This window comes from Falco punctatus (assembly GCF_963210335.1).
Source record: "Falco punctatus genome assembly, chromosome: 8".
NCBI classification, from domain to species: Eukaryota; Metazoa; Chordata; class Aves; order Falconiformes; family Falconidae; genus Falco; species Falco punctatus.
This window is the reverse complement of record NC_137588.1, coordinates 16,843,309-16,852,986: the sequence shown is the minus strand read 5'-3', so window position 1 is coordinate 16,852,986 and position 9,678 is coordinate 16,843,309.

Genomic DNA, 9,678 nt, shown 5'->3' with positions numbered 1-9,678 from the left:
GCAGCTACAGAAAGCACCCATAAATGAGAATGCAGCCCTACTCCCTGCAGACAAAATGCTTCTTTTGCAAAGCAATGCTGTATAGGGCCCAAAATATACTGCTGTTCAGCATCCATACTGGAGCTCCAGAAACCAAGACACATTTGGAAAAAGAAAATTAAAAAAGAACTACATGAAAATGTAGAAGCCTGTTAACAGTACACTAGGAGCACATTCAAAGGGATGAAATATTTTAAGCAGACTGGGAAGTATCTAAAGAAAGCATTTCTGTTGAGAAAGCATATAGAGTCTCAGAGCAAAGCTCTTCTCAAGAAAGATTTTTCACAATATTAAAAAAGAAGCTAGCAACAAGATAAGGGAAACTTTTAAAAGCAAGCAAGCAATAGAGGGCTGAATTCTAAGGGGACAAAGTTTGCTGCTGATTTATAGTTATTCAAAGTGGTTAAGAGCAAAGGCAACTGTGAAGAACTATCAAAATAACTTACAGTGACCAGGATTTAATACAGCCAACAGTATTCAATACAGTTAAATGTAAAGTAATAATCAGGAGGAAAAGAGTCAGACTTTTTGTACACTATAGGATTTGAGCTGCTGCTTGCCATTCAAGAGTGGTGTCTGGGCCTGATTGCTCACTGTCTCTTCCAATGTCAGGATGAAGCAAGGACAGCCCACTTTCAAAACAAAATAAAGACAATAAATATTCCTTAAAGCACTGAGGAAGCATGTTAGGGAACTCCTTTCCTCAACATTATTTTGGGAATGCTGGAAGTCTATGTTGGATTAGAAAAGGTAAAATAGCAACAAGAACAAAATATTCCCTGAGACCTCCCTCTGGTTATGACAGCTTTGAACCAGAGACTGGTGTTTTTTCAGCAAAAGTATTCATGAGAGCTGTGACTACATACCTGACAGCTGCCATCAACTCCTGCCATACGCTCTCCCAGTTTAACTCAGTGCAAAACTTGCAAGTGGAACAGTGAGATATATTGGACCCAAGACCTGAGATTCATGTCACTTAGGCTTTTATTGCAAGCCTGGGAATTACAGTTCTTTGTTTATTTCTCTGACTTCCTCAAAAGATGCAACAGAGAAAGAAGGATTTTTAATCCTATTTTCTCCAGTCTATTGAAGGTAAGGGTGGGCCTTAGCCTGTATGTTAACCTCAACAAGGCAGCCTTTGAAATCAAGTCATATTGTGATAACAGATTAACATTGTGAACAATTGGGTTATAAATGTGGAAATTTCATCTTAAATATTCTCCTTCAGATTCTTCCAAGAAACCTGTAGGTGGATCACTATCGTTATGTTATGCTAACTTCAATGTGTACTTCAATCAGTTCCTTATTTTCATCTTTTACAAAGTCATAATTACATTCAACCCACTTACAAATTGGTGCCAAGGGTCTGATATATCTCAGGCTATACTGAAACCAGTACTCCAAGGTACTGATCTGTATATCCTCCACTTCAGTATTTCTCAGAAGCTGCCAAAAAAAGACGCAGTGAAGAACAAGAAATAGATTAAATGCTGGGCTGATTCAAATGGTAGCTCAAGTGTTTCAGGACAGAAGCTGTTACCATAGGTGGTAATGGCACTAACAAAGAAATCAAGTTAATCATACTGTTCCTCAACACCAGAGATGTGTCCACATATAGAGCACTCTTGGCTCCCTATAGAATTAGGGACAGTAGTGGATTACCTCTTCTCCATTTTATAGTGAAACCCAGCTCACATCTTTTGCCTGAATTCAGTTACACACTCCTCCTTGCCCCTTCTTTCCACACTGGAGAGCATCCTGCACTGTGACTCAAATTACACACTGCCATGTGCCAAAACCACACAAAACTAAGGCATCCCATCCCTCATAAGTTGCCAGGTAAGTCCTTGTGCTAATTTGAGCTCCTGGTGCTTCCAGGAATGTCTTATGTCAAATGCTACCTATCCTTTCCCATTCTGCTCTTCTGAGTGCAACAGCTGACAATGACCAGCATGAAAGCAGAGAAAAGAGTATTTCCTGGGAGACGAGCTGCCAGCAGAGAAAAATGTCTCCCAAAATCTGTGGATTTCCAGAACATGCCTCAGGACTCTTTCTAGTAGCTGAAATCAGAGGGTTGCAGTACCAATTGAAAATGAACAAACATGACAATTAGCCAAATCCATGGAGTCTCAAACCAGCACAGAAACACTTCATGTAATGAACACAGAACACATAGTTTCATAGTGAATCTAAAATCTGACAAATAACAGCAATACCATTTAGAATTGAAGGGGCATGTATTTTGAAGTTGTATGTGGTATGGGTGTAAACCAGAAACATGTGCCGCCAAGCAAGGAAAGTAAAAACAATAGCCTCAGTAAAAAGCATCTTCCCAAACGCCAGGTCAGCATGATAGATGCGAAGTCATGATTCCTGACATCTAGTTCCAGGCATGGCTGTTTGGCCCAGCCTCTGAAAAGGGAAATGAAAAAGAAGAAAAGATCTTTCAGTGGGGGAAGTTGCCAGTAGTTGCAGGCTGATGCAGAGTGACTCAGAGGCAGCAGTTGCAGCAAGCAGGCTCTGGTTCCCAAAAAAACGAGTTCCCAAGAGGCCGAGAGCTGAAAAGTATGTCATGGCTTCAGTGGCCCTGTGGGAAACATGCAGAGCTTTTAAACATTTCTCCTCTCTGCCCAAGAGGGTATAGACAGCCCCAGCCTCACTGTGCCTTGCCTTGACACTGGCTGGAGCTCACCAGCCCCAGCGCAGGTGCCACACGGCAAGGTGGGCTTGCTCCTCTGAGTTCCTACCATCTCTATGGGTAGGAACAAACAAGCCCTGCCAAGGGACTTACTGCAGAAAGCAGAGCCACTCTGTGGCCCTGAACACTTTCTCATCGCACTCTGCAGTCTGATGGTACCTTTGACTGAGGTTTCTTTCTTTCTTTCTTTCTTTCAATTTAGTGACCGTATGTTTTAAAATAACAAGGATATGTGTTTTTCGAGTTTTTTGAATTTTCCATCCCATCTGTGTTCTCCCCATTGCTGTCATCAAATCATCCCATGCTTTATTTCCCATCGTCTCTTACTTCTGAACTGTACTTTATCCTTCCAGGCAGGAGTACCTTGCAGTGCCAGTATCAGGCTTTTGTCTCAAGAATATAGTTATTACAGTGTGTGATAGGTGAGAAATGTGTCAGGAGACTAATTCTGCACTTCACTTCTTGACAGACAGTGAATGCACAATTTTAACCAAATTTGAAACCCTTTATGTGAGCAAAACTTCTGCCAACATCAGAACGAGCTCTGCTGAAGTCACCTTCTCCACACAGGGCTCCTTTTTATGGTGATTTACCAATATCAAAGTTTAGTCTGCATCCCTAAATATTGACACGCCACTTACTGACAATTTGCTTGCTCTCTACTTCTTTCCTAAATGCCTTAAGCATTAAGAAATGAATGCTCCTTTTTGGAGGAACTCCATCTTTGCTGGAATTATAGGAAAAAAAAAAAGTGGCAAGAACAGAAAAAAGGGTTGTTTTTGTTTTTACACATATGTAAAGTGAATAGCCCAGATGTCTTCCATGAATGATTCAAACATCACCAGCCTAATTTTTCAGTTGGCCCTAAACCAGCTGCACTGAAACCAACAGATAACACGATGGTGCAGATGTAGGGAATCAGACCCAACCCTAAAGAAAAAAACATGTCAGAAATCACATTGTTGAATCATTAAAAGAAGCCCCACCAGTTCCACTCTGCCCCATACATTCAGACAGCTACTACTGTGCTCTGAGGGCTAAGGACTGTACCTGCTGGCACTTGTATTTTCCAGCCCTCTAACAGCTGAGAAATTAACTACAGGCCAAGCCAGCTCATTAAACCAGCAGACAAGGAATATAGAGGAAAAAGATCTAGTTCTGTGCAGCTGCATTACACTACATCAGCTCAGTTTGGGGTCAAACAGGTGCCAGAGCTCATGCACAGGCATGGGTGAGACTGCATAGCCGTGAGCAGAGATAGAGATGCAGAGACAGGGAGGCTGGGAAGATGGTTGCCCTTCTCAGTGGCAGCAAAATGAGCTGCCCTCTTTCTGCCAAGTGCTTAGCTACTTGCTTAAATCTAAATCAGTCCTAAATTAGTGCCTGTAAACTCTTTTGGATGGAGACTATCTTCAGACTTGACGGTGCTCTGCACTCGACGATAAATTGCAGCAGACTTCTTTCCCTTTTGCATTTGATTACAAATAACCTTGTAAATCTGGCACAGGTAGATCTTCCTAACTAGTTGCCAGGAATGTCATATTAAATATTACATTATCTCCACTCCCTTAGCAGATAAATCCATTATCTCCTGTCGGTGGCTAGTCAATTTTCCTCTCATGATGTTTCCATTTCATGATAGAGCAACACATGCAGACCAGGCATTTCTAGGGCTTTATTTATTACCTGTCTGTGGTGCTTGAACTCTCATCATTTAGACTATGTGACTCATAAATGCTCTTAAGATACACACTGAAATAAGCCATTTTTCTCTCCAAATACAAACGCTGTTATATTTCATTATTTCCATATTCATAATGTTTAGCATTTATTCTTATTCAGACACAGAGTGATGCCAACAGTGCTTACTACTGACTACAGAAATTGTGTGCATTTTTCTTTCCAGTCTTCATTGGACTTATATGCAAACACAGCTACATTTTTTCTTTAGGCTGTGAATGCATTGAACATTATCCTATGTAATACCCATAGCCTAGAGAATGACTAGCAGCACTGCCTCCCATCTTTTTTAACCTAATTTATGACTCTTTCACATAAAAGTGGACTTGAACCTTTACATGCAGTACATGTACAGGCACAATTTCACACTTTGTGGGTCTAAAGTATTTTCAGTGCCCATTCCCCTCATCACTTCTTAGCTATTGGGGACAGAGATCAGTAGTACATGATACAGCTACTTGTGGTTCACATGTTCACTGCTTTTTTCCTGTTTGCCTGGGGACCACAATGCCAGGCACTCCAGCCTCCAGTACACACTGCCAGGTGCTGTAGTGAAATACACAGAGGTGCTCAGCACTGGGATATGAAGGAGAAGGTTTCCTGTGAACACGTTATTACAATTTAGTTAGGCTTTTCACAAAAAAATCACACTCAGGTCCTCTCTGTTCAGTTTGGGAAGGATAGTTCTGTAGGAGCTGAGGAGATGGGAATGGGAGCGCACAGAAATTAACAGCCATTAAGGACTGTGCAAATAGATGTCAGTGCATTTTCAGACTCTGGAAGGACTTGAAGACCAAGTCATGTGGATAGGAAAGGTCAAATAATGAAGGACCGTCTGGACCTTTGCCTAGGATTTTCAGCACAGGCTTTCCCAAAGTTAACATTATCATGTATTTTTTCCTCAGTTCTGCAAAATCTAGCCCCAAATGATTGGTCTTACCTGAGGTCCTGCTCCAACCTATTTTTCCAGGTCCATTCATACCAGCTAATTTGGGGAATGGTTTAGTCAGTTTGGGTTTATGAACTCAAACCTCTGAAAATCCTCCTGAGCATGTCTTCTACCCCAGAGCCAACTCATTGCTAAATATCATGAATCACAGGGACATAACCTTTGGAAAATACTGCTGATGCACAATGCATTTCAAAACAGTATTCAGCATTACGATGTGATTTGTAAAGAACATTGTTATAGTCTTTTGCACTAGAGAAGCATGGCTAAGCAGAAAACCTTACCTAATCCTGTTTTATGCCACATGCCATATTAAATGTATCAACTGCTATCATACAGGATCCAGATGTAAACAAACATGTTGTTGGCTTTAACTGTATACTTATTGTATATAGAAATATAAACCCTATGGCCAAACTGTCTTTTCAGTTTTCTCTTCCTCATGCTGCATTAACAGATCAACAGCTGTGAAAGAATGTCTTCAACCGTGCCATAGAATCTTGTTGTTAAAAAACTGTCCAGACATAATGTCCAACAGAAGAGAATTTTAAGCCTTGATTGCTCTCTGCCTCTGCTGCACAAACGTGAAAAAAAACAGGCTTAATATTTCAGAAATTCCTTTCATCCCAAAACAGAATAAGGAGTTGAAATTTTGAAAGTCGTGGAATGGAAAGAACCACACACACTTCGGGAATACCACAGGGAATTTATTCGGACATTATCTTGAGATAAGACCAGAGCACTTCCTTTTGATGTTACCATTTGTATGCATGCCTTCCAGAGTACCATTACCAGCATCCGAATGAGAAGCCAGAACAGAGCAGCTTCACCTGACTGAAAATACAGAGGGCATTTTCAACAATTTCCATGAAAGATAATATTGATGAACATCATGTGTTCTTGCAAGAATTGATTACATCAAATCTATATTTCGTCAATGAGGAAAGAAGAATTAAGTTTTCTTCAGAAAGATAAGACAGGGATCAGTTCATTTTGCAGGGATGGTTAGAGGTAAAAGGTTTTGCAGATCTTGTAAACAATGCAAAATCAGACCCATAAACCCCATAGACCCACTATTTTTTTCAGCAAATGTCTGTCACCTTGTACGGTGTTTCCCTTCACCCCTGTTTTGTTCTCATCCACACCTATGTGAAACTAGAGTTACTTCCCCCAAGCTGTTCTGCTTTAGATATTTTATTTTTTCTGTGCATGAATGTCTGATTTCCTGTCCTTATGTTTTGCATTTATCCACTTCTTTATAAACGTTTACAGAGTCCTCCTTTCAGTCCTGCTTCAATTGCACTTGAGATTTTCACATCCTGCTATTTCAATGAAAGAAAAAATGCCCTTCTCTTATTCTATTGCACTATTAATGTTGAATTTACAGCTACACTTCGGAGTAAGATGCTTTTCATGGTTCTTTTTAGCCAAAAGGGAGAATACCATTTCAAACTAAGCAGTGGCAGGTCCCGGTCTGCTGCTAGTTTTGGGGAGTGTTAAACTCTGCTAAGGGGAAAAGACCCTCTCCATCTCTGCAAAATCAAACATGCAAAAGAATTTTCCTCCTTTGTAGGCTTTTCATGTCCAACCCACATCTTCCCTCATCAGCTATGGCTCACGCTGCAATGACCTGTCAGTCACGGTCTCTGCTCTGCCATTCTTTACTGGGTAGATCACAGCCCCAGCAAACAGCTCCAAGCCATCTTCTGAGCTCTCCCTGTGCATGAAGCTCACTGGGGAGATCCTCAAGCACCCCTCACCCTTCAGCTGAGCATTTACGAACATGCTGCTGCCTCCAAGGCAATAACCAGTGCATGTAGAGTTAACAGCTGTCTCTTAACTACTTTGTGCTCTTTTGTTGGACCCTCTTTTCCTGGTGCAGCTCCCATTTTCAATATAACCTCTTTCAGCTCTTGCGGACAGCTTTTTGGGAGAGGTGCCTTTTTAAAAAACTGTATGCATGAATAAGATCTGGGACAGCTGCATTCTGGGCCCTGGAGAAGATAAATCTTTTAAGGCATTCTTCCTCATCTCTGCTATCTTTGGCTGTCTGGACAAATGCAACTCTGAAGCAGTGAAAACACTGTCATGTCTCCCTTCAGATTGAAGTTTTTGGTATCTCTAGCTATGCCATTGATGGTGATTCTCAAAGTATTCTATTCTCACTGGATTTCACAGGAAATAAAGGTACACAGCTCTTTGCAGGTAAGTCCTTGTGCCATTCAGTGACCTACTTGTTTAACTTCTGCCCTTCCATGATGGCAGCACTGTGGCTGTCACACCTGTTTGTACCTATGCAAAAGTCCTGCCCTAACCTAGAGAAAAAAAGATGCAGCACACAAAGGCAAACTATTGACAGCAACTTCTTTGAAAATAAAGCTGTTCTTGGTTCTGTGCATAGGCATCTATGTCACCATTCCTCTCCATTCTAGTAAACAGAGATATTTCTGCCTAGTAAATATTTAGGATTGAGGCACACTGGCATTTTTGACAGTCATTAGTGTACCATCAAGAGACTCTATGTATTATCTTAACCAGTATGGATATACAGACTTTGGAAAACAAACATCCTGAAGTACACGAAGCAAGAGCAGTGTGGTTTGAAGAACAGACTCTAGACAGAAGTTGCTGTCTCTGAATTTGCTGTTTGGACTAGTCTGAAAAAAAAGCCCAGACACGCCCCTCCTGAAGACCTGTCTGGAGATTTGCTTCCAGATGACACAATCCAGATTTCTCTGTAGCCCTCCAAGCCCTTTCTGCTCATCATCCTTAGTTTTACAACTAGTCCCCCAAAAGAAAAAATGTAAATGCACTTCGGCATATGTAGGGTCTCCTTCCTACCCCCACCTCAAGCAGCGTCAGTATCACTAGGCCTTTTTAAAGCCAGAAAGAGGAAAAAGCCTCCCCCTCCGCTTCCCCGGCCAGAGCCGGGCAGGAATGCCGCCGCGGTGCTCCTCTCTCCGGTAGCTGCCGCCACCCCCGAGGGGAGGGCAGCCCCCACGTCCCGGGCAGCAGGCAGCGCATGCCGGCGCGGGGCAGCGCCGGGCCGGGCGCCTCCTGGGGTGTCTCCCCCGCGGGTGACGGAGGGCACCCACCGCTGGGACGCCCCGAGGCGGCGGGAGGAGCGCTCAGGGGTCCGCCCGCGCCGCCCCCGCCCGCTAGATGGCGCTGCCGCCACGGCGGGGGCGCGCCGTGCCGCGCGGGGCTGGGCAGGGGCCGGCGGCGGCCGCTCGGGCAGGCCGAGCCGTGGAGGGGGCGCGGGGCCCGGGGCAGGAACGGGGCCCGGGGCCGGAACGGGGCCCGGGGCAGCCGGCGGCGGGGCCGAGCCCTCTCTCTGGACACACGCAAGGCGCTGAGCGTCCCTGCAGCGAGGTGGCTGTGGCCAAAGCCAAGCGCGGCTGCTGCGGTGCCCACCTGCGCGCTGGCACAAACCACCCCCCTTCCTGTGCTGGTGGGGCGGGTCGAGTGGTTTTGTTTTGGTTAGAAATCAGGGAATCGAAAATAATCGTGCCGTTTCATGTTTTGATCTTGCTTCCCTGTACTTCCATATTTTCCTAGGTGTTAAAAGTGCATCCCTATAATCAGGTAGAGAATGTGACTCTCTTTGTAAATTGATTTTGGCTTTCTTTTTTAATTGGTTTGTTGATGGATGATAATTTTTAGTAGATGATAATTTGAGTAGACTCACAGAAACCCAGAATGGCTGAAGCTGGAAGGGGCCTCCAGAGATGGTCCGGTCCCAGCCCTGGCCCACGCTGCGCATTGGGTTAGCTGGGGCTGGCTGCTCACTGTCCACCCAGCCAGGTGCTGAGCATCTCCAGGGATGGCAAGTCAACCACCTCTTTGTTTGGTCACCCTCACTGGATGAAGATTTTCTTTTATGCTTAAAGGGGGTTTCTTGTGTTGAGGTATTTCAAATAATGTTCCTGAAATATATCACTTCAAATGTCAGAAGAGTGTTGGGTGGAAGAGGACGCTCACACCCTGAAAAGCACAGTCGTGATTCACTCAGTGATACTGAACGATATACGAAAGCTGTGCTCCTGAGAGCTTTTAAAATTGGATGTGGTACATTCATTCAACAGTTCTTTATGTATGTGGGTCAAGTGGAGGATAGTTTCTTTACTGTGTTTTCTAGCCTTTATACAATTCCTGACGCTTCCCAGCAGCTCAAAACTATCTTTAGGTGAGATGCTGTTTCTGCTGTTCATCACGCCATTACCCTGTCATTCTGTCACTGTGGCTACTAAAT